The sequence below is a fragment of the Amblyomma americanum genome, chromosome 3 (genome assembly GCF_052857255.1).
Source record: "Amblyomma americanum isolate KBUSLIRL-KWMA chromosome 3, ASM5285725v1, whole genome shotgun sequence".
In the NCBI taxonomy this organism is placed as follows: Eukaryota; Metazoa; Arthropoda; class Arachnida; order Ixodida; family Ixodidae; genus Amblyomma; species Amblyomma americanum.
In genome coordinates, this window is record NC_135499.1 from 159,065,175 (window position 1) to 159,088,255 (window position 23,081).

The 23,081-nt window shown below is 54.9% G+C and overlaps 1 protein-coding gene across 3 annotated transcripts in view; it reads right to left on the minus strand.

Annotated features, from left to right (window-relative positions):
• The window catches only part of Sema1a (semaphorin 1a), a 133,386-nt gene that overhangs the window by 82,534 nt on the left and 27,771 nt on the right, over positions 1 to 23,081 (minus strand). The gene's annotated exons all lie outside the window — the stretch shown is intronic.

Here is a 23,081-nt window from a genome sequence, read left to right on the forward strand (position 1 = left end):
TATTTCAGAGCCCCTTTAAGGCCCCCACACGACGCACCTATGGGCCTCATGTACACACTCAAGGTGCGATGATGGCCAGTGCTTTTACGAGGCAAGGAACCTTCACCTCAAATGCGAAGGATGCGCGTACGTGTCTCGTAAACTAACGGCAGGATGTCCCCGCTGAGCAGAGTTGTGTACCGCCTCCAGCTACGGGTCAAACGTGCCGGACATTTAAATGCCCTCCAGGACTCCCGCTACTCGCCTGCACCCACGTCCAGTCGCTGCTGGCAGCGTCACCTCGACGTCTTACCGGTGCCAGAAAAATCCCCCCCCCCCCCTCCTTCGGTTGACTCTATACGCGAGGCTGGACTTCCAGTAAGACCTTTTAACTTGCACTCTTCCCTGGCAACAACCAGCGAGTGGCCTTCAGAGCTGGTGCGCGTGGACGAGTATATAGCGGGCTGCTTGCGGACCTGTCCCCAGTGGGAAACGTGCCCAGCAACCGTCGCTCCATTCCTCAAGGTCTCGTGTCCGCGGTCAACCGCGCATTTACGCGTCTCCTGTGCGCAGGATAGAATCGCGTGACTCTCTCAATGGAGGTGTCGGTCGCGGCCTCGCTCGATCACGAGCTACCGCGTAACACTCGGTGACAAACAGACATACAGCATAGCAAGCAGACGCAACCTTGCGGGAAAAAAAAATAGATTAACAGAACGAGGCGGGGTGGAGGGCAACCGTCTACGACCACAGTCGAGTCGGACAGGTCGATCAAACGGACAGAAAACGGCGTCATAGAACAAGCGCAGAGCCGAAAGATATCGATAACGGCCGCTCTTCGATTACAGAGGTCGTCGCCTCTGAAGGAAATTCGTACCGACCAAACACGGAAACGAAATTCACACACGAGGAAAACCACGGGTGCAGTCTCCTCCGGGTCGATAAAAAGCCCCAGAACGCCACAGACAGCGGCGGCTATACGGCAGCCAAGGCGGCGCAGCGGGTAAGCTGATAAGGGACGACATTTCGCCGGCGACCGACCGAGTTCGACGGAGGAGCCAATTCCTGGCCGACCGACCACGTTTTCGGCCTGAACGAGTGCAGACTCCCGCCAGGAAGGAGGGAGGGAGGAAAGAGTTCGGGGAGGGGTCATTAGCGGTCATCGACAAGGCGCGCGCAGCGGCGCTTGCCCGTCGCAGTCCACCGGCGCGCGCTTGTTTCTCCTGCAGTTCCCCCGGGGCTTAAAAAGCGCGCGCACTCAGCGTGGCTTCCGAGAGCCCTTCGTCCAGAGACACCAAGGTGGTGGGCAGTTCCCGGAGCCGGGAACTAAAGAGGGCGACAGGAGCCGGCCATGTATTGGCGGGTTCTCTGAACCGCGGGAAACGGACGACAAGCACCGGCGACACCGCGCCGCTCAGTGCGGCATGCCGGCGGCAGAAGCTGCAGAGCAGCGACCCAGCGACGCATCACACGGAAGCACACCCACGGGTCGCGCCAACGGGGGAGAGAGATGCTGCTGCTGCTGCTGCTGGTACGCACGTGTCCCCGCTGGGACCGCCCGTCATGCATCGACGGGCGGCGCCGAATCGCATCGAAGCCGTGGCCCCGCGGTACACACTGCATGCGCAGCTGGTATGCAGGAGCCACATGCGTCCACACTTCGCCGAGTTTTTTTTTTTTCTTTTCTTTTCTCTCTCGTTCTACCCTCGTTCCCGAGCTCTGCGTCGGGGTCGGGAGGGAAGGTTCGGATCCCAACGCCAGCCGCGCGGTGACCGCTAATCCCCGACTGCGCGTATCGACGAGCAATGCCGGCTATTATCCGCCGAACACGGCGAGCAATTCCCACGTGATCTTTCGCACGGGAAAAGTAACGAGCTGTTAAGCGCGGGGTGCACGGGCACTGGCGGACCGAGTCCGGCTGCCGATGGCGCCCAGCCCGGAAGGAATGAGGAAAAAAATAGACCTCGCGTATCTTCCTGGGCGACTAAGCTCTGCTTTGCGGGGGAGCTCGCTCCGCCGCCTTCACCGCGCAATTTTACGGAATCGAGAGGCTCCGGGCACAGCTTTTTCCCCCGAATTGTTTTTCTTTCAGAATGCGGGCGAAGGGTGGCCGGTGGCTTTGCTACCGGCAAATTTGCTTCGCCATTAAACTTGGCAACTGCCGTATGTGAGCGACCAGACAGCGATTTGTTCTATCTGAAAACAAAAAGATAAATGACGTCCCTCAGCGAGTAAGATTTCTCGTTGCGCCTGACATCTGGTGGCACGGAGCGAGATGAATCTGTCGGCAATATTACTGACACAAACAAAAAGATAAATGATGTCCGTCAGCGAGTAAGATTTCTCGATGCGCCTGACATCTGGTGGCACGAAGCGAGATGAATCTGTCGGCAATATTACTCACACGGTTCAAACTTACGAATACGTATTCGGTAAGAACAGAAGCACGGCCGAGAGCAAGCCGGGCCAAATCGCGCGCAGAGCGGAGGTACTACTAGCGAGCCGAGCGGCGAATGCCCTCCGAAATTTTGCCTTAACGTATGAGCACGCTCCCGGACACCGCAATAAGTTCGACACGTCAGCGGTCGGCGACTCGCTCGGGAGTATTCACAATGCCAGCTCGGGGGGAGGTAGAGAGGGGAATGTTTTAAGCTGGCCGTCCCAGACAGCCGCTGGACCGGAATTAAGACACGTCAGAAGAAGAACAGGAGCGGTCCTCAGACAGACGGACCGGTCCGTTGCTGCAGCAGGACCTGCGCCGCGTCACCGCCGCAGCAGCGGCATGTCCAAGCCCCCCCGGTCGTGCATAAACGCAACGCGACCGGACAGCCGTGCCGTGCACCACCAAGGACTGTGCCGCCGCGGAGCTGCACCCTCCTCCTCCTCTTCCTCCGAGGGCCCCGGTCCAACACCCTCTCAATGCTAAGGCCTCTCCACCGGCCGCGTGACGTCACGCCAAGGGACCGTGCAGGCCCCGCGCTCCGCGATTTCAGCGCGCCGCGCCCGTCTGCACTATTCGGGTACTGCCGTACGTAGCTGCCTTATAAGTGATTCCTTCATTTTCATTTTTGTCGTTGCTGCAGAAAAGAAATTCGCTAGTTTGTGCGCGCCTTAGGCTATCATTTTATCTGCTTTATATATTTTTTTTATTGCAGAACACCTTATTGTCAAGAAAGTTCGAGCTGCTAATACAGTTTTTTATAATAAACAATTTAGCATACGGCCGCCAATTTCGCATTATTGGTCATTATAATAAAAAATTGATTAGTTAATTTCAATTAATCATCTAATTATTAGGTTCTATCACGTACATGATGTCTGCCGTGCGGTAAAATCCATCCGCACAGACCGCACATGCGTATATCTAGTTGTTAAAGTAGAAGTTCGTGAACATTGAAAAAAAAAACACCGTCTACTGCGCATTGTGTTAGTTTTATTCTGTATTGTGTTTTGCTTAAAGCTTTCACACACAGCAATAATGACACTCACAATAATGTTGCGCTGTTGAGTATTTGTACAGCTAATCTGACCCTTACAATAAAAAACGACGAGACACCAGCAATGAAGTGTGCGCAAAGCATTTTTATTGCTTGGGAATAAAACTTACTTCTTCTTAAGCGTTGCTGCTTTCCGGGCTGCGGCCTTCTGCTGCGCATTGTCTTGTATGGCATCATTTCTTAGTTTGCAAAAGTTGTTTAGAACAACGTTGGTTGCAACGCGTACTACCAAGCGCAGGAGAGTTTGTGCAGTGTGGCCATTTTCACATGTCTCAATGTCGTGTTCGTCCAGGAGGGAAATCGTCTGTGAAATCACGACACCACGTTGATTTCTACAGGAGAGAAAATCTTCCGCGGTTGCTCCAAAAGACAACTTCTCTGCAACTAGTTTAGTCATCAGTACCATGTGAACTGTGCATGGCTGGGGAAACTTCAGCCCTCCTCTCGACAGGTTAGCTATCATGGCAGTATTTTCCGCTTCGATCTCTCGATTTTCAATCACCAATGTGCTGAAGCAAGCAGAACATGAAAGCTTCTTTAAAGCAGCATGAGCAGCGTATCCTGCAATGTAGACAATAGCATCCATGTCAGAGTGGGCGTGTGTAATATCGTCGTCGCTGACAGCCACAGAAAAGTTGCATGGGACAAGATCCTCACTTACGTCTTCAAACTCTGTTTCCTCGCGTGGAAATGTCAAAAGTTTTTGAAGACGAAGCTTCTTCTCACATTCGTAGAGCTGACGCACGGAAATGTGGTACTGTGATCCTGCCAGCTGGCGGTAACGGCCGAACCGGTCTTCTAGCGCATCCGTCTGAAATTTGCCCAGCAGTACGTACTTGAAGTGAAGTTCTTCTAAGCAGTAGCGCGAGAGTTCTACCAGAGAATAGCATGTCAGTCGCAAAGCACTGTGAGTCTCTTTCGTCAGCGAGCCACTGGTGATGTTTATTCTTGCCCAAGCGTCCAACCAGTCCACAACGCCGCTCAGGAAAGCTAACTGTGTGTCATCAACAGACCTTACAGGGTCTTGCATGCTGTCCCTTAGCCTCTGGCCTTTGCAAGGGGTCTTAACATTGACTATTTGCCACCATGTGAGGATAACGTCAATGAAAAGAGCAGTCGACTCAGCTTGAGGAATCTTGAACGCGGAACCATGTGTCCTGAGGGCATTTGAAACAAACTGATTAATGACGTCGAGAGCGAGCTTTACATTTTGCCGCTCCATTGAGGTTGGATTCACGGCTTTTGCGTTCAGTCTGTAAGCAGCCTTCACAAGCGACGTCTTCTCTGAAGAATAAAGCTGCCGCACAGCTGCGAAAGAAGCAGCTTTCATACGAGGAGGCCCTTCGGGCATTGCTCCACTCAAGTCCATTTCAGGGAAATAGAGGCATGTTCCAGGGTTTTTCTGGTTAATCCAATTGTTCCTAATGCACTTCAAGAGATGCACAGGATCGACCACGTAGAAAAGAGGGCGAGCGTTATCGGCTGGATGGGGATAGACAATGCTCACCTGAGGACTTGTAGCAAATAACGACATCATCTTGCGGTTCAGAGCATTGTTGTCCGTTATCACAGCGATAATTTTGAGCCCCATTTTCTCAACATTAATGATTATGTTCTTAGCATGCTCGTGCAAAATTTCTGCGCTCAGTTTGCTCACAGGTAATATGTGAATGACGTCCTTGTTTGCAGAAAGGAGTGATTGTACCATGAACACATGGGCTGTTGTTGCTGGTTCCGTTGAATGAACCGACGATCCTACTATTGTGCCCCCTTTGTAGTCGAAGTATGGTTTTATGTGGATCTCATCGATCATCAGGGTCACTGTCTTCTCGTGGTCTTTCATTGATTTGACTCGTTCTCGGATGTAGGAGAGACAGTGCGGTTGATTTTGCTCCACAAGAGGGTCAGCTTTGTAATTTGAGCAAACACGGCGCAGTGTGGAAGGGTGGGGCAGAATGATTCTTGATGCAGCTCTTGTGAAGTGATATGCGTGAGGAGAAATTGAATTCAAAATACTGGCGAATACCAGCAGCTCTGCGCTATACACATGCTGTTTCGCGAGGAGAAGCTCTATCTGCTCAACCAGAAATTTCAGCAAAGAAGACTGTTCTTTCGTCGTATCACTGTCCTCAATGAGGTCTGCAAGCAGTGAACCGACAAACTGCAATACTTTAGTATGTTTCGACTCTTTCGTCACCTCAGGTATATTATGCAAGCCTATCTCGAGTTCTTCTAGCAGCAAGGACAGGCTGGAGGTGTCGCATACTTGAGCTGGCAGAATCCTGCCTGAAGGAAGCGACAGAAGCTTCACTCCATTCAAGAAAACAGAAAGTGACAGATCAGGGAGAACTACCAAGGCGCATTTCACATTAGGTGAAGGATCATTCTCGATGAGAAGGAACCTAACGCACTGCTCATCGACAGAAACGGTCCAGAATTTCGTGTTGCAGATTCCAGGCAACTTAGATTTGAACTCCTCGTAAGATGAAACTTTGTTTCTTTTCTGTTCAAGCTCATTAGACTGAAGTGACTTCCTCATAGCCTCCTGCAAAGCAGCGTTTTCCCTTCTTGCTTTTTTCGTCTCTGGCGATTCACTCCGTCCAGGCGTTGAGGACAAGTATTTTGGGCAGTTTGGAAAAACAGAAGGCGCAGCATCAATCTTCAACTGTAGCCTGTCACGCTTCACCTCTATTATTTTCCCTGTCAGTTCATCTTGGTGTGACAACGTCGTAATGAAGTCGCCTGCGTGGAAGTGCAGTTCACACACCTGCACGAGAAAATGAAGCAAGGCCATTCGCCATGACTCTCCATTGCCTAAAACACTAAGTAAAAAGAGTCTGAATAGTGAACAGCTTTTACATATTTACACAGCTTTTACACAAGCCTTATGCACATCCACAGAACTAAATGCTTCCTGGACAATTCATACATAAGTGTAAGAAGTGATATCATTGCCTACAAAGACAGCATGCCTTTCCGGGAGCGACAGCTCACAACTAAGATAATTACCAGCGCCTATTAAGCAATATTTCAGAGTCTTACCCTCGAATGCTCTGTAGGTGTGAAATCCTTCCGTGGAATGGCTCGCAACCAGGCTTTTCTTCGTACTTCGTCTCTTGGGAAGCAATAAACACGTACTTTGGGACCATTCTGGTAGTTCCCGCGGCACCCGGGAACACAGCACCGGCCCATGTTTCACGAAGTTGCACTCGCTACACGGCAGGCAATCAGTTTCCCATTCGTGCGCTAGCACAGGTACGCACGCCACACAAGAAACGGCCACACGAAACAGACACAGCCGTGCGAGGAGCGAACGGAAATGCACCCAACGCCAGGCTGAAAGACTCAAGCAGCAGCTAGACGCTCACTGCAAGACTGCGTTCGTGTCTGTGCTTGCCCGGGCAAGCGCGAGCACATCGAGGGAGACAACCGAGCGGAGCGGAGCCGCGCTTGGTGAGCAGCCTGACCGGACACTTGGCGTGACGTAGCGCGTGTGGAAAGGAGGGCCTGGAGAGGCCTGAAGAAAGTATTTAGAGGGTGTTGCCCGGTCACGAAACGCGGGGGAAAGGGGGAGAGAGCACGGCTACCGACGGCGCGGGTGAAACGTGCACGGCGCGAGCTCCAGACAGGAGCGAAGCCGCGCGCGATGGGCGCGGCTTCGTCTCACCGCAGTACGGTGCACCGCGGCCGAGGAATAAGGCCGCCTCGTCGGAACTTCCGCGACTCCATAGACGCGCCATCCAATTATCTCAGCGCCCAAAGCTATGCGGAGGCTCGTGCCCCCGCTTGGCTGCCACCAAATTTTGGAAGGCGGCGACTCAAGGTTGTCCAGCCACCTGGCGGGGATGCGGGGATATATGGACGTTGGCTACGAGATGTTGGCGTCGGGAGCGGGCGGCCTCACTCGTTTATTACGATACTTTATTCGCGTCGCATTACGTGATGTTGGAGGCGCAAGAGAAAATGCACGCCTCTGGTCTTCGAAGCTGATCGAACGGGGTTGTTCGCTAAGAAGGCAGAATATGTAGGGTTGGGATAGCTGCTCCCCTTAAATTACTCATCGCGATGGCGGAACAAATTTCTGCACAACACACCTAGCCACCAATCCGAAACAAACATGCAAGCTCTCCGAATGGCCTGGGCTTCTCAACGCGCTTTGTTCCGCGCGCAAACTGCCGTACTTAGCATGCGCAACCGTGCGGTACATTGCTATAGTGAGCGTGCGCCTGAAAAACAACGACGATAAGAAAAGACGCCGTAGTCGCTAATCACGAACGCGTGAAAACAAGAACAGCGTTTAAAGCAGTACACGGGCTTGAAAACTGCCGCCCAACACGGGTAGTTACGATAATACACCGAGCGCATTCAGGAATAGCTCGCGAGCCGAAAGCTGCGCCGGGGCAACTCGAATGGAACAAACGAACAACTCTAGGTGCTATCGCGAGAAAGCACGCCGAACACAGGCACCTAGACCATAAAGCAGCGGCACTGCAGCAGCCCATCGCATAGGAACCTATCTCTGCCGCAGGGCCGATGCATGCTGCACCGGAGAGACGCTTCCAGCGGTGCTGCACGGAACTCAGGGCAACGCAGGCACCTCGCGCGCCCCGTGTGTCGTTGTCGTCGCTCGCGCGTGACCGCGCTGTCATGGCGGCGGCTGCTTCAACCGCCGCTCTCTACAGGAGCGGCAGGCGTTGCCTGGCTCCGACCTGCGACGAGGGGGGAGGGGGGGGGGGCACAAACCAAGAACGAAAGCAAAAGAAGCCGAGAAGCCGATTTTGAGAGAGCTGCTGAGCCCCCCACCGCCGCCGGTCTGACGCGCGCGCACGCCCGCCAGCGCCCTCTCCGGCCATCGGCGGGCTGTCCCGTCGGATGGACATGACGCGAACGCACACGAGACCTGGCAGTGTGGCGCGGCGGCCCGGGCCTTTGAGCGAAGCAGTCACGAGAGCCAGATTATGTACGAGCGGAGCTGCCTGATGCGCTGCTGCTGTTGCTGCTGCGCCGAGGACGTGAGCTGTACGGTGGTCCGCCAGACATACAAGGAGCACCGCCGTTCGGGTGCACGGTGTGTGCGAGCCCACGCATGCTGCGCGACCAAGACTCGGTCTGGACAGGTCCTTCGCCTGACGGGCCCATATATACAAGATATACAAAAAAAAAACTAACTGACGCAACGTGAACGCTATGCCGTGCCCCGTACTTGACCAACCTAACCAGATGCGTCAAACAGATCAGACAGGCGCTGTTGGCTGAGTGGCGATTTTCCGCAACTGAGCTGCCATGCAATGGATGGCTCAGGGATCAGGACTGCCATCTCAACAGTATAGTGCAGCCGCGTCAACCTAGAACACTCCATGGACGTTGCAAAGCCCGTTACTCCGGCAAAGACTACACCCGCCGTTGGCGAATTAACGCTCCCCCTTCGAGTGCTACCGCCTCCGACTCAAGCTGTGAGCGATAAAACATCGCCGAGTTCGCCGAAAGCAACTACTTCTTCAGAAGGAGGACGCTTAGGGGGGAAACAGTCATCATTTTACTCCGCAGCAGTACGTGCGCATGCCACGTGCTCGGAAGATTCGACGTACCGTACTAGGCGACAAGGACTAGGTGGCTGAAACGACAAGATGACACGGCTTGACGCGTCCCGCCGAGCGGAACCACCCGACATGTTCCCCGAATGACATCAACGGCTGCGCACGCGCGTGAAGCCACCAGGCAGCGCCATGCTGGGCACGCCTTCGCGCGAGCAGTTCGCATACCGAGTGCACCGCTTCCCTGCATAACGTATGCGATGTTCTGCGTCCACGGCCACGAAAACGTATTACCCACGGCGTTATCTCCAGCGAGCCGGATCATGGCGCAGCGTCGTGCCACGCGGAACTTGCACCAAAGATGGTTCAGAGAAAGTGTCGTACTTTACAACTGGTTGATATTGATTAGGTTGGCCTAAGGTCGAATGCAACGTCACGGTTTCGCGAGGTGAATGTTCGAACTCCACACTCACAAACGTTTATCGCACACAAGCGCACGGCAGGACTGCAAAGTACGCCTAACGGCCGCGGGTTTACGATGACTGACGGGACCCGTTTCCTTCCTTGCGTGAGGGGGCGACGGCCAAGGGACAGCTGGCGTGGAAGGACTCGGGCCGACAGACAGAGAACGGAGCTGGGTGTCGTGTTGAGAGGTCGCGCGCTGACAAAGAAGTTGCTGTAACCGGTTTTGTAGACAACTTAAATAAATTATGCGTATTCTGCGATTAGCGACATGTTTTAAATGGTCCAGCTGAACGGCGGGAGGTGAAGAGAAGAAATTTGCTCACGTGATCGATTCTCTAACCTAAAAATCCAGCGGCCACAGCACAGCTCTATCCACGAGTACATTGGTGCCAGCCACACGTCGAGGGAGCCCACGTGTACTTGAGGTATACGCCAGCAAGGAAGGAATGCGTGAGTGCTGGTCGCGGTGGCCCCTATAAACAACCAAGTGGCCTGCGCCCACCGGGCTGCCAATCACGCGGGCGCACCTCTTTCGCGCGTCCTTCTATGCGCCCCTCGTTGGCTGGCAGCCGGTGAATACACAGACACTTGGCACCGCACAGATATGCGAAAGGCGCCAAGTAGCGGGGCTAAAATGTGTCACGCGCACACCTCAGAGATGACAGTGCCTCGGGGACAGTCGGCTATTAGGCTCGCAGAACGAAAGCCTTACTGGCCTCGACAAAAAGCTTTCTCTCGCCTTCAACGAGACGGTGCTTGCTTCGTGGCCAGAAGCGGTTGACTGCGTGAGCGGGACGCAAACCAACTCGGGACTCCCCGACGGGCTGACAGCGGCCAGCGAGTGACGCGCCAAATAATTCACGCGACACGGTAATGACTCGGACAGTCGCGCGCTAGAAGCATTTAACTCGCACAAAACGAGACAACTGCCCCCCCCCCCTTTTTTTTTTCTATACGCGTGCGGGTGTGTCCGTGCACCGGAGCGTAGAATCCCGAATTCAACGACGCTCCCACAGCCCAAGTGAATATTCCGGTGCCGACAACCGGGCTGAAAGAAAGCAAAGCTGCAACAGAAGGCGACCCATCTATCCTCGGGATAGCAGTAGCAGCAGCGGCGACATTGTTTACGGCGACGCTTTTGTTCGGCACAGGAAAAGTAGGAGAGACGTGCCCCGGCTCACGCTCCAGCGAAGCAGCATGCGCACTTCTCCGTGCAAGCTGTTGTTGGGGAAGACGTGAGCACCGCAGCAGCAGCGACCCTGCCAAGCTGTCGCGACGCTGGGCGCCATGCTCCAGCGGACCGCTTCGTGCGGCCAGACCATACACATGGCGCCTCGATCGCAGGTCCCGCATGCGCGCGTGCTCAGGAGAAGCGAGGCAGCCTTCTCAATGGCAACAACGACCGTGGGCGTGCGTATTCTATAAACGCCCCGTGGCGTAGCAACACACTCACCGCCGCAGCGCACACACAACACTACGGGCGAGGCAACTAACCGAGAAAACCGCCCGCCGCGCACTCCTCTCCTGTGGCGGCATCAACGCGTGGGCGACGGCGCGTGAGGGTCTGCCGCCACCGCTCACGCCTCCGCGCTCACCTCCATAGCAGGGCTTGGACGCCTCAGCGATTTCTCGTCCACGTTACCTAGTGCCCCCCCCCTTTTTTTTTTATTTAAGAGAGAGAGAACAGACTAGGCCAAGTCTGGCGCCGAGAAGAGAGGGAAGGTTTCATCCGTCCTTTAAAAAAGCACGGAGCAGAGCCTTGAGAAAACGCTGGGCAGAAGACCACCCCCAACAACTCGCGGTTCTCGGAAAGCCTTGCTCTCCTAAGCCAAAAGTTAAGGCGCTATAACTTTTTACCGGACACCGCGTGCGTGTGCGTGAGCAACCCAGCAGCGCTATACCCTTCTAGAAGCAGCCGGGGGTCAGCGATGATCAAGTTCGGTGAAACAGAGAGGTGGACAGAGAGAGAGAGGGCTGGGCCACTCGGCGGCGTCCATCACGGGCCGCAGCGAGGTCAACGTGGGCGCGGGCCGACCCGCCGAAGCGAGCAAGACGCCCGATCGCTCCGAGACGCGCACAAGGGCCGAACGGCTGCTGCTGCTGCTGACTGTTCGCAGGGACAACGGCGGAGTTTACAGAGCAAACAGGCGCCGCGCGCTCGAGCGTAGAATCAACACTTGCGGACTACCGTCACCGTGCCGCGAAGCGCTTCCGTTTGAGAGACGCTCTTCCCAAGGGCTCGTGGACCCGTGCCAACCTTGACGCTTTCGATACGCTCTATCCCGAGACGACTTCATTTGCGACGGAAACGACACAGCAAACACGCGGGCCTCGTGGTAGCTGGCGCGACCATAATGGCAGCCGAGCTTTCGGGCTGGATTAGAAAATTTAGTACGAGCAAAATAAAAAAATGAGAGAGAGAGCACCTGACTCGTGAGAAGCCTGCGTCATCGTGCGACCGTGTCAAAGCAAGCGGATGACATACGACTGAGCCATCGAAATCCGACACGGCGCTGGATACGCTCGGGTGTTGGGATGACTGCGCAGCTGTGTGGGACCGAGTGAACGAGCAAACGAGCGAGCAGCTCCTCTCGTGACGTCAGCGCAAAGGCGCTCCGGCAACTCATGCTGCGTGAGCGTGTTGACTCGGCGCGGACATACGGTGCGACCCGAAGTTGGTCGGAAACCTCGCAGGTGGCCGACCATCTTGTTCTTTGAACACCGGGCTCAGGGTGGACACAGGTGCATGCCTTCCAGGCTCTCCTTCGTTGTCTGCTGTCACGTCATGGGCTAGAGAAGAAAGTTGCTGCTATAAACGGAGCTCTTTGATCATACCACTTGGAGCCAGGGGGAGAGAAAACTTTACTGTCTTTTTTTTTAATGTTGAGACGAATCAGGGGGGCAGACTCCTTAGTTCAGGGAAACTCCGCTTCGAAAAGGGACTAACTAGTCCCAATGGCCACTTGGCTGGTTGGTAAGGACTTTATTTGAGCCGCTTCAGTGGATCAGGTGAGTGTGGGGAAGGGATCAGCAGGACGGCGACAGGCCCTCGGGCCGCTCTAGATGATCGGGCACTGTTGAGCCGCTTTTCCGGTGCTGGTGGTGGTAGTAACTTTATTCATAGAAATATACGGGTGGGTTTCGGTGTCGAGCTATACTCTTCACATTTTTTGACGTGGTCTGTGGATCTTCCGGTGCTGTGGGCGTCGGATGCCCGTTCGCCTCTTGCCAACGTGGCACCTAAGGTGCTCACGAATGGCTGCGCCATCTAGAAGCGGGAAATAAAACTGTCGCCATATGTCACCATTATGTTTAGAAAAGCGTTACATTTTTTATCTTCTTTTACCTCTAAATATATCTTTCGGACTGTTATGTCTATTGATTTTCGTTAATGCATCTGTTTCACTGAACTCTGGCCAATTCGGACCGCCATTTCTTGATACATGGATCCTACGTAAGTTTTGGTAACTGTTAGCTCTGGCTATAAATTCGTTCGGCTATATTGCGCACAATTAAGAATCCGGTGCTGAGGCAAATGGTTGAAATTTTGAGGTCTATATCGTACCCGGTACGCAATTTGCTTCTGAAAGCAAACGAAAAAAAAAACGCGGAAGAGGGTATTTCAAACGCAGACTTCAGTAATGCGAGTGCATTTGTAAAAGACCAGCAGGGGATTTAGCTGACCAGACTGCCACCAGACCTAAATCAACTTTCTTTTTTCCTATATCCACTACCAGGACAGCGAGACAGGGAAAACATTTTTTTCTGTCTTATTATATGCGACTGTTCGGGCCCTCCGGATGACCGCGGCGCACACAACGCCTACGAAAAAAAGAGAAATGGCCAATGAAGTGGAAAGTAAGTGCGCCTACAAAGCAAACCTCCGGACTTATTTTGCAGGTGCATCGAAGCGCATAGCCAGGGTCGAAGAACCGAAGGAGGCCTGCAAGAAGACTACGCCAAGGAACGCCGCGAATAACCTTCGACGCGTGCTGAAGAGCACGATAAACAGACTCGCCATTGCCAACCTGGATAGCGAAGCGGTGACCACGCGGTATACGCGGCAATCGTCACTCCCCGTAAGCCAACTATAAACGCAGTCCACTATCATGGCGTTATTATTTTTTGTTTCCACAACTGCTGGCAAACCTCACCTGAACGAAAACGTGATAGGCGTCGGCAACCGCACGGCTGGACGACGTGGCTACCGCTGCAAATCTCCGAGGCGGCTCATCAAAACCAATCCGCAAGTGCACACGCTGAGCCGCACAGACCGTGGGACCGTCAGATGCGTGTACGACGCGGGAAACGACGATGCAAGGAAAGGAAACGCGAACATGGCAGTGCACGACGAAAGTGAACGACCGACGGACTACGGAGAAAGAGGGAAAATACGTCGACACACGTACGCGTCCCAAGGCAGTACAGAGCGCGGGACACGACGTGACGGGTTCCATCCGGTTTAATATCGAACACCTGTCGTCCCCTGCAACGCGCTGCGGTGTAAACGAAGCAAAGCGCTCTGAACGGAATAGAACACATGAAGTTGGTCCCGTTTTACCCGCTCCTCTCAGTCGATAAATGATCCTCTCAGTTGACAAACGAATGGCGAAGAACGATGGGAAAAGTGGAATACCAAAAATTTTAGAGAACGTGTCCTCCTCCTCTTCCACGGTGGCTATGAATGGGCCTCTGGGGGCAAATGCAGCAGCAATAATAATAATAATAATAATAATAATAATAACGGGGTTTTCCGTGCCGAAGAAACGCCGTGGACCTTGGATGGTGGATCGTAAAGCCGCTAATATCTCAGCGACACGCATCGCTGTCTGCGCCAGTGCCTGGGCAGACACCTTCGGAAGAGACCAAAGTCTTACGGGGATTCACTCGCCCGCATGCAAGGGAACATTTGCGGCATCAGGGGCTTCAGGGGTGCCTGAAGGGCGGGCTCCCAGTTGCCCCGCTACTACCGAAAGGGGGCGTTCGTTCCCGGATGGTTGTCGTCGCTTCGCAGTGAGGACAGACACAACGGCCGAGATGTATACGACTACAACAACGTTCGGTTCTTTGCCTTGATTCGCTTTCCCTTGCAAGAGTCGTCACGACGAGACATGTACTTCGGAAGCGAGGACTTGCAGAGGCAGACGAACGAGGACGAACAGGGTGAAAGCTTGGCGCAGATCTGCTCTGGCTCGAGGAGCGACAAGGCATGGCAAAGCTCAGCGCGATAGCCCATGACCCCAGGGCTGACAGATTCGCATAGTGCGAATTCTGGCTGCCCCACTTCGTCAGCGGTCGCCCCGGGTGGCTTGCAAATTGCGAATGACAAGCGAACGAGACAGAGAGAGAGAGAACAAAGGAAAGGCGGGAAGGTCAACCAGGCAATGCCCAGCTGCCCACTCTATATAGGCGTCAGGGTTCGCTGTGTGAGTGAATGGAACGTGTCCAGTGTGTGCGTAGCCGTAAGGACTAGCCCTTGATCGTCTCTTGCCGCCAGGTGCCACTGCCAACAACGAAACATCAGCCACAACAGCATCGCTCCATCATCACGAGGGAACAGTCGGCCTTAATTTATTTCTTAAACCGCCTGTTTTGCTATGTCCACCCGTGCGTAGCTCCCAGCCATCATTCTCGCAGTGGTGACTGAGTTCTTAGGAAACTTCCAAGCGCGACTCAGTGGCTTCGCCTCCCAGCACGGGGTCGCCTGTTCGAATCCGGCCGCGCATTCATACAGGCCAAATACAAAAACGCCCGAGCGCTAACCGCAGGTGGTCGAAATTAATTCAGAGCACTCCGCTTCGGCGTACTGCTTTGGCAAGTAAAAAAAAAATCCATCAATCAACAGAATTACGGGACGTTACCCTTAGTCAGCATAATGAGCGCCAGTAGAAAAAGACATCCACAACACGCAAGCAGCAAACAACGCCTCCCTCTGCATTCGCTAGGATTACCACCACACCCGCAAAGCCAAAGGGCTGAAGTAGAAGCCGCTTAGGCCCCCTTTCTCTCGTCGCTTTTTCCCTTTCTCCCCCATGACGGTCTCAGCAGCAGCAGCAACGGTCGTGATGCGCCTCGGCCTGTCTGGCCCAGACTCCAGCGCGGGCCGGCCGGAGAGGTCGGCCGCTCACCGGCAGCACTGAGCGTGAGCAGCGACCCGGGGGCTGCCGCCGCCGCCTTGTGTTTATGCATGGGCGTACACACTGTGTGTGTGTAAACGCAGCGATAAGATGGAACCAGACTGGAGAGGAGTGGACGAGCCCAGGTGGGAAACCGGTTCGTCGCCCCTCTCGCCCTCTGCTCAGCCGTCCAGCGCACAAAAGAGGGACCGAGAAACAACACGCGACGACGCTCGGCGGAAGCAGCTCCCCCCCCCCCCCCCCCCCCCCTTTTCTCCGTTTATTTCTCGAAGCAGTCTCGGGGGAACCCCGTTGGTCTAATCGACACCCTCGCCCAACGCCGAAACAACACGGGGCTTCTCTCCCGAGTGCGGCCCCTCTAGTTTTCGCTTTCGTCTCGAGGGATGCAAATCTGCGCTCTCCCCCGCCCGCAGGGAGAGAGAGCCTCTCCTGGCAGCAGCGGGTCTCGGAACGAAGGCTCTTTTCTTCCCGATTCGGCTGTTTTTAGTCGGCGAGGTGAACGCTCCCGCCCAGCTGCGCGCAGGGTGCGCAGCACTGGGAGCTGTAAACAAAGCTAACGAGGAGGCTCGGAAATAACCCGAGCGTACCATTACACCCTTTCTTCGGCGGAGAAACGAATGACGCGCGTCAGGGCCTGGATCTTAGGACCCTGGCCTCAACTTTCGCTAGCACAGAAGCCCGCGGAACGATACTGCGATATTTGAACGCACGAATCTGGGCGACACCTTATACAAGCGCCATGCACGCTCTTGTTTTATATATCTTTTTTCGCGCCAATATGACGCACTACCGGCTAAATTTTTTTCCCTCTCTCTCCCTAGGTCAGTTCTCGCTCCCTTTATCCCCAACTCACCCCGTCTATACAGCAGCCAAGTGCGCGTAATGTCTAGATAGCCTGGTCAACCCCCTTCCCATCATTTATTGTCCTCTCTCTTAGAGCGATTCATACACGCTCTGTCCGCACAGCCGTTTCACGATGCTACATTTCAGCTGCCGCTATACCCTTCTCCGAGAACTATCAGCCAAGCAGCGCCAAAGAGAGGTCGGACAGGACGCGAAGCACCCAAAAAGACCCGTCGAGACCGTCGCTGAGTCGGCAGGAGAATGGGCGGAAAAGGAGGAAGCCTGCAGCGAGCAGAACTGAGCAGAAGCCAGGCGCGCACGGCTTTTCTTCGATCACCACGCCACACACACACGCGCGCACAGACAAACACGCGGCGCAGGTCAAAGCCAGCCTCCGAGCAAAAAAAAAAAGGAAGCGAGAGACGTAGAAAAAGAGCGCAGCGCCGCGGGTCGGCTTTCCCGCCGGGCTCATCTGCACTGCGGCGGAGCCAGGCGGGCGGGTATATTGAGCAAGAACCAAAGCAAGGCGAGCGAGCGGGGCTCGGGGAAACGCTGCGCTTCCCGTGTTCTCGGAACCGGTGTCCGCAGCTGCCGCACCGGCTGCTCCTTCGGCCGCACTCTTTCGTCCGACCCCGCATCGCAAGTGGACGCACCGGCGCTCACCTGCTGCTGCTCCCGTCAGCCCCGGATAGAGCGACCTCCCTCCCTCCCGCCTTCTTTCTTTCACACTCTCTCTTTCTATCTCTATTGAAAGAAAGAGCAACGGCGTCTATGCAAAGAGGGGGCCGTGAATCCATTGGGTACCCGGCGCGCACTGCAGATACGAGGGAGGCGGCAATAAAAAGGCGAGCGCGCTATCGGACGCGCTATCGCGACCGGCTGGTGACTCCCTTCAAGTTACTTTTGTTTTTCCTTCTTTGTCTTCCTGAAGCCAGCGGCCGTTGGATGAGAAAACCGGACGTGGAAGCGATCCCACCACTTAAACTCGTCAGGAGCGGAGACACACCGGCTCTGTGAAGTTTTTTAAAGCTTTGCGCTTCCTTGGCGCGTGGCGTCTTTCCCTCGAGTGCAACTTTTACGGGCGAACGCGCCGAGCGTTCTTGCCCCTTTTAGTTGGCCGCTATTACAGTCAGAACCAAAACGAACGTGGTCCCTTAAGGTTAAGCCTACTCGCATTAAAGCGCTCTACGGCACTTGACCTTTTCAAGGCGGCTAAAGGAGATCCACTGAATAGCCGGCCGCTTGGTTCCTCTATCCTGCATTGTCGCTTTTATTGCAAGAGCGTGGGACCGCCGCAAAAAAGATAATAAATAAAAATATCCGTTTTATTCTCAGGGCGCAAAACCGGTCATCTCTTCACTCATTCTGCACTGCAAGTCGCGAAACTGAACTCATACGAAGTAGAAAGAAAAAAAGCGACCCTGAACTACACGTTGTGGTTCAGGGTTCCTGCTTTCAGGAAACCGTAAGCAAAGCCCGCGCGCAAGGTGGGGGGGGCTGAGGCGCCGCGGGACAGCGTATATTGCCCAACGACAATGCAACGGTGCTCGGCCCCTATTTCGTCTTAAGCAAAAAGCTACGGCGAATGACACGCTCCAGGCTTTCCCTAGCTTCGCTCCCATCAGTCTTTGCACGAGCACAACACAATAGCCTGCAATAACGTTCCTAAGTTCTTGTTAGGACAGGTGCGTTGACAGGTGTTCGGAGACACCTATCCGCGCACCTCCATTCAGTTCGCATACGCTGACAATTTGCGTCACCGTCATTTTTACGAAGGCATTAACTCCTCGCAAGCCAAAATATGTAGCTCGAACATAAAGGAGCGGCAACGCCATTAGGCACAGCGACCACACAAACGCGCAGTCGGCTTGGTGAGCTGATCACGGATGGCGACAGCTCCTTTTTACGTTCGCGCACATAAAAACGTCGGTGGCGGCGCGTACACTCCCAGCGCTGAGCCGACGTCGCGGCCCGAGCGGCCCTGCACACGAAGCAGACTAATGACGGCAGCAACCATTTGCTGCCGGCGCCGCCGTGGCCTCCGCTGCTGATCGACAACCACGTGTATTACGCGTGCACTGCGTACGCACACAGTCTCCGCCAAAGGATACATACGCCACTGTAGCCCTGCATGAAGCTATCGACGGGCACTGTAGCGGCCATCTTGTCCCTCTCCATGTCGAGGCGCTCGAGATCGGCGCAGAAATACAAAAATGCCATCCTCTTCTCTTACTACAGTAGGATACAACTCAAGAAAATAGCGACCTTTCCTGTCAGAAGACCCTCCTCCAGGCAATGACGCCGGCCGATTCTCACGAACCTACTAGCGTTGCAGTGCAGGGAAGTTAGTTAGTAGGGGTTCAACGTCCCAAAGCGACTCAGGCTATGAGGGACGCCGTAGTGAAGGGCTCCGGAAATTTCGACCGCCTGGGGTTCTTTAACGTGCACTGACATCGCACAGTACACGGGCCTCTGGAATTTCGCCTCCATCGAAATTCGACCGCCGCGGCCGGGATCGAACCCGCGTCTTTCGGGCCAGCAGGCGAGCGCCGTAACCACTGAGCCACCGCGGCGGCTGCAGTGCAGGGAAGGGATTATCCCGGACAATGAAGGGGGGCGACTATACCCTTTCATCTGCCACTCCCTGCGTTGTAACGCTGGCAGATTCGTGAGCATCGCCCGACGCCTTTGGCTAAAGGAGGGTCCTTTGGCAGGAAAAGCCGCTTTTTTCTTGACTTGTATCCGACTGTAGCAAACCTCCTGAAACGCACGCGCTAGATCCACACTGAACGTGCCTACTCTCGTTGACCCTATGGCGTCCACCACGCGGGCCGCTCTCATCTCTGGGCTGTCGGCAACTCTTTGAAAAGACCGCCGGGCCGAGCTACAGAGTATCCAGCAAGCAGCGACGGGCGATATGGCAGCCGGAAAAAACCAGGAAGAGCCTCTCCGCCACAACGAAAAAAGGCCCCGTTAACGCTGAGAGGCAACAAAGAGATAGAAAGAAACCGCTAAAAAAAGATAGAAAGAAAGACCCCCCCCCCACAACTCTTACGTCGTCGAGGGAAGAAGAGTACGGGCGCGCGCACGTGCATTACGGCTAAGCGCGCGCTGCTCTCGCAAGACGCGAGATATGACCCCCTGAAACGAGGCGCGCTCAGTCGCGATGGCTCCGGCCCCTTACATATTCATCGCCCCGGCAGACCGCACACGAGTGCGCAAAGCAAGCACCCTCGAGAGAGAGATGTGCCAAGAGAAGGGACGGTATAATCCCGCTAAGCACCGACACACGCACACACGCACACATGCTTATTCATGGGCGCCCATCGCGAGCAAGCAGCACGAAGAGGATATAGCTCGTCAGGTACTATACGCGTCAGCCTCCGCAAATGAGCGCCCTGGCTCTCACGCTACCCAGGTGTATTGTATGCAGCGGTGTCGCGAATGTCTTATACAGCGCATCGCGTAATTAGGATCGACCGAGTGCACCGCGATGTGCGGAACTGGCTTCCGCTGAAAATCAGCCGCACAAGCAGGGCTCGCCTCAGCTGCGAAGAGGCACGACCCGCACCGTGTGTCCGCAGCGAGCCGTAAGCTTTGGGAAGCATGGCAAAGACGACCCGAGAACAATCCAAACGGGCAAACCAAAACCATGATGCTAATCGGACCTAAACCATGCAATCCAAGCATGCACTGGCAGTGCAGGCTGAACTTGTTTGCTGGAGGGCAAATGAGAAAGCCGCCACCGGGCTTCACGTAGAGAATGCGGAAGAGTGACAGAAGGCGATCAACTTGAGAGCGAAACGCGCAACGCTCGTACAATACATTAGCGGGCCAAACGCGCGATGGCACCGTTGATCCAAGCGGGCGGCACACTGATCTGCAAGGCGAGGCCATTCAGAGCGATTTCGCGCGTTCTTAGTCGATCACCAGAAACTGGAACGCAGTGAAAAGAAACAGCTAAAGCGCCGAGGCGCCAACGCGTACTCTGGGAACGAGACGTCCGACGACTAGCCCTATAAATCAGCCACTAGCGGAAGCCATTAAGAGACGGGTACCGGCAGTGGGCAAAGCGCTGACCCCACTCTTTCCCGACCCACCAACCAACTTTCCGAGGAAAAACTTAAGCAGGCGGGCGGGCCGATTTCTTTTACGAAGAAATGCCTCGCTTATATGGCACGCCTTCCAGGAGGCCTCGCCATAAATCTGCAACGCCGTTCAGACCTCGCACGCGCGCGCAAATCGAACAAAACACGCGTCGAATGCGCACCACCACTTCTTTGTACTTAAAGCGCTCCTACCACATTAAGGGAAAAAACTTCGTTCGCATAGTACAGAATTTAATGCCTGACGATCACGCGAGATTAGCCAGGATCGTGGGGGATTATTTAGCGAGGCGGTAGCTAATCACATTGATCCCTTCTTTCTGGGGAGAAAAAAAAAAAAGCCCGCGGGGATCGATTTTTCGTCCGCAAAGAAATTCCGGTCACAGAACCGACAACAGGCCACTCGAAGCATACTGTGGCTGGCAAGAAAACTGGGAATGCCTTCTCCAATGCCTAATACACGTTTGTGTCAGAGTCAACCTTCAAGGGTGAGCACCAAGCGCCAGCCACGAAGGGAGTGACTCTTGGTCTGCGTGTACAGGGTCGCTTAGTATAAAAGGGAACACGGGAGCACGTGGGTGGCTAGCGTGGCCTCCGCACTTCGCGAAGGGCTGCCGCCGACAGCCAGCGAAAACGGGCGGCAAAGGCGCAGTAAGCACGGCCGGCTGCTCTATCCGCGCATGCGCCTGGTGCCACTCATTCTCGCCGACTCTCGGCGGCAGCGCTTCGCGAAGCCCTGAGGCCACGCGCTCCCGTGTTCCCTTTCATATTTAGCGGCCCTGTACTGTCAGCGCGCCAGATGAAGACGAACATGAGCATTCAAAACGTTCAAATCTGGAGAGCGTTGACGTGTCACTGGCTCCACTCACTGGTTCATCGCCACAATTATCGTTTCGAACACAGCGAGCGCAAAAAAAAAAAAAGACGCACTTCACTGTTCCCATTCCAAACCCACAGAGAAGGTGTGCGTACACGTGCAAACACGGACACACAGAGGAAGACAGCCTTAATAACGGGGCCTAGCGAGGCCCCTACACGCGCACACTGGAAACACTTGGCTTCGCGCACATGCAGTGCCGCCCTGTCACGCGTAGCGACCGAGAAGAGGCCCTGTCCCCTCCCCTCGCGGGTGACGCAACGAAGCACGCAACGAGCGAGTGCGCGGGGCGTATTCCGTCTCGCGACTCCCGTCACGGGCCCCGCGCGAGGAGGCGGAATATGCCTCAACGGCCCGCGACGACGGCTGCGCACCTACCGCCTTTACGCGGGTATAGCCTGCCACCTTGCACCAAAGCAGCTGCGCAAATGGTGGATACAAAGATATACATTATTCAAGGGCAATATTAGCTAAATTCCTGCAATCGTAAACTTGTGTACGCGCCTTAACTGCACGGAATGGACCCTGAATGCGAAATTTTGTAAGCAGGCTTTTACACAAATGTCACTAGGCACAAACAACATGGCCGATCATGCATGCGCTTCGAGCAATCACAAGCCCACGATTTTTGCTTGATCCTTCTTTTTTTTAATTGCTTTTTGATTAAACGAAAATGGTGCAGTAATTAATTGTCTCGCATCTCGGTGGGCACCCGAACCGCGACGTAAGGGAAGGGAGGAAGCTGGGAGTGAAAAAAAAAGAGGAAGTGGTGCCGTAGTGGAGGCCTCCGGAATTATTTCGGTCACATGGGGATCTTTAACGCACACTGACATCAAAACGCGGCCGCCGCGGTCGGGCACGAATCTTGAAACTCCGACTCAGTAGCCGAGCAACCTAAACACTGAGCCACCGCGGCGCCCTGATCTTTGTTCCAAAGCGTGTTTACTATACACTCCTCCGTTCGCACCTCTACGGCGCTCGACCTCCAGCCTTCGCAACTTATTCTAGAGAGAAATCCGCGATTGAGCTGGCGTCAATTGTGCTCACTTTCGCATGAGGTTCGTTAAATGCATCTCCCATTCAACGAAGCGAGGCCGGCGGACCCGCACATTCGGATCACACTAATGAATGCGTAAATGCGGTATGAAGGCGCCGCGCGCGAGCCAGTTTCCGTCGGCGGGCGTTGCAGTACGTGTGCCCAGTGCGCTCTCGGGCACGAGCAACGCCCGCGCCCCATACGCAGCTCTCGCACAAACGCACACACGAAAGCAACAGCGGCGGAATGAGCACGCCCGTTTCTTGTATCTCCGTCACTTCGCGTTTCTTTCCTTCCTGTTTTCTTGCTTTTCCTTTGCCGTTTTTTTTTTTGCTCTGTCTTGAGCGCGCTCCGCTCTGCAGGGGGGGGCGGCCGTGTCCCACCATTGTTTCGCCCCGGCGTTCCAAAGCGAGAGAGAGAGGGGGGGGGGGGGGTAGGTTACACGCGCCGCCGCGACACAGCAGCCCCCGGCGACTCGGCGGCGGTGACGCAACGAGCGACCGTTCCACTGCGCTTCGCCCAACAACGTTACCCGCGGCTCTCGGGAAGCACGCGACCGTTGGAGCGGCGGCAGTGCGTCGCGTCCAGTCGCCACTCGCGCTGTTGC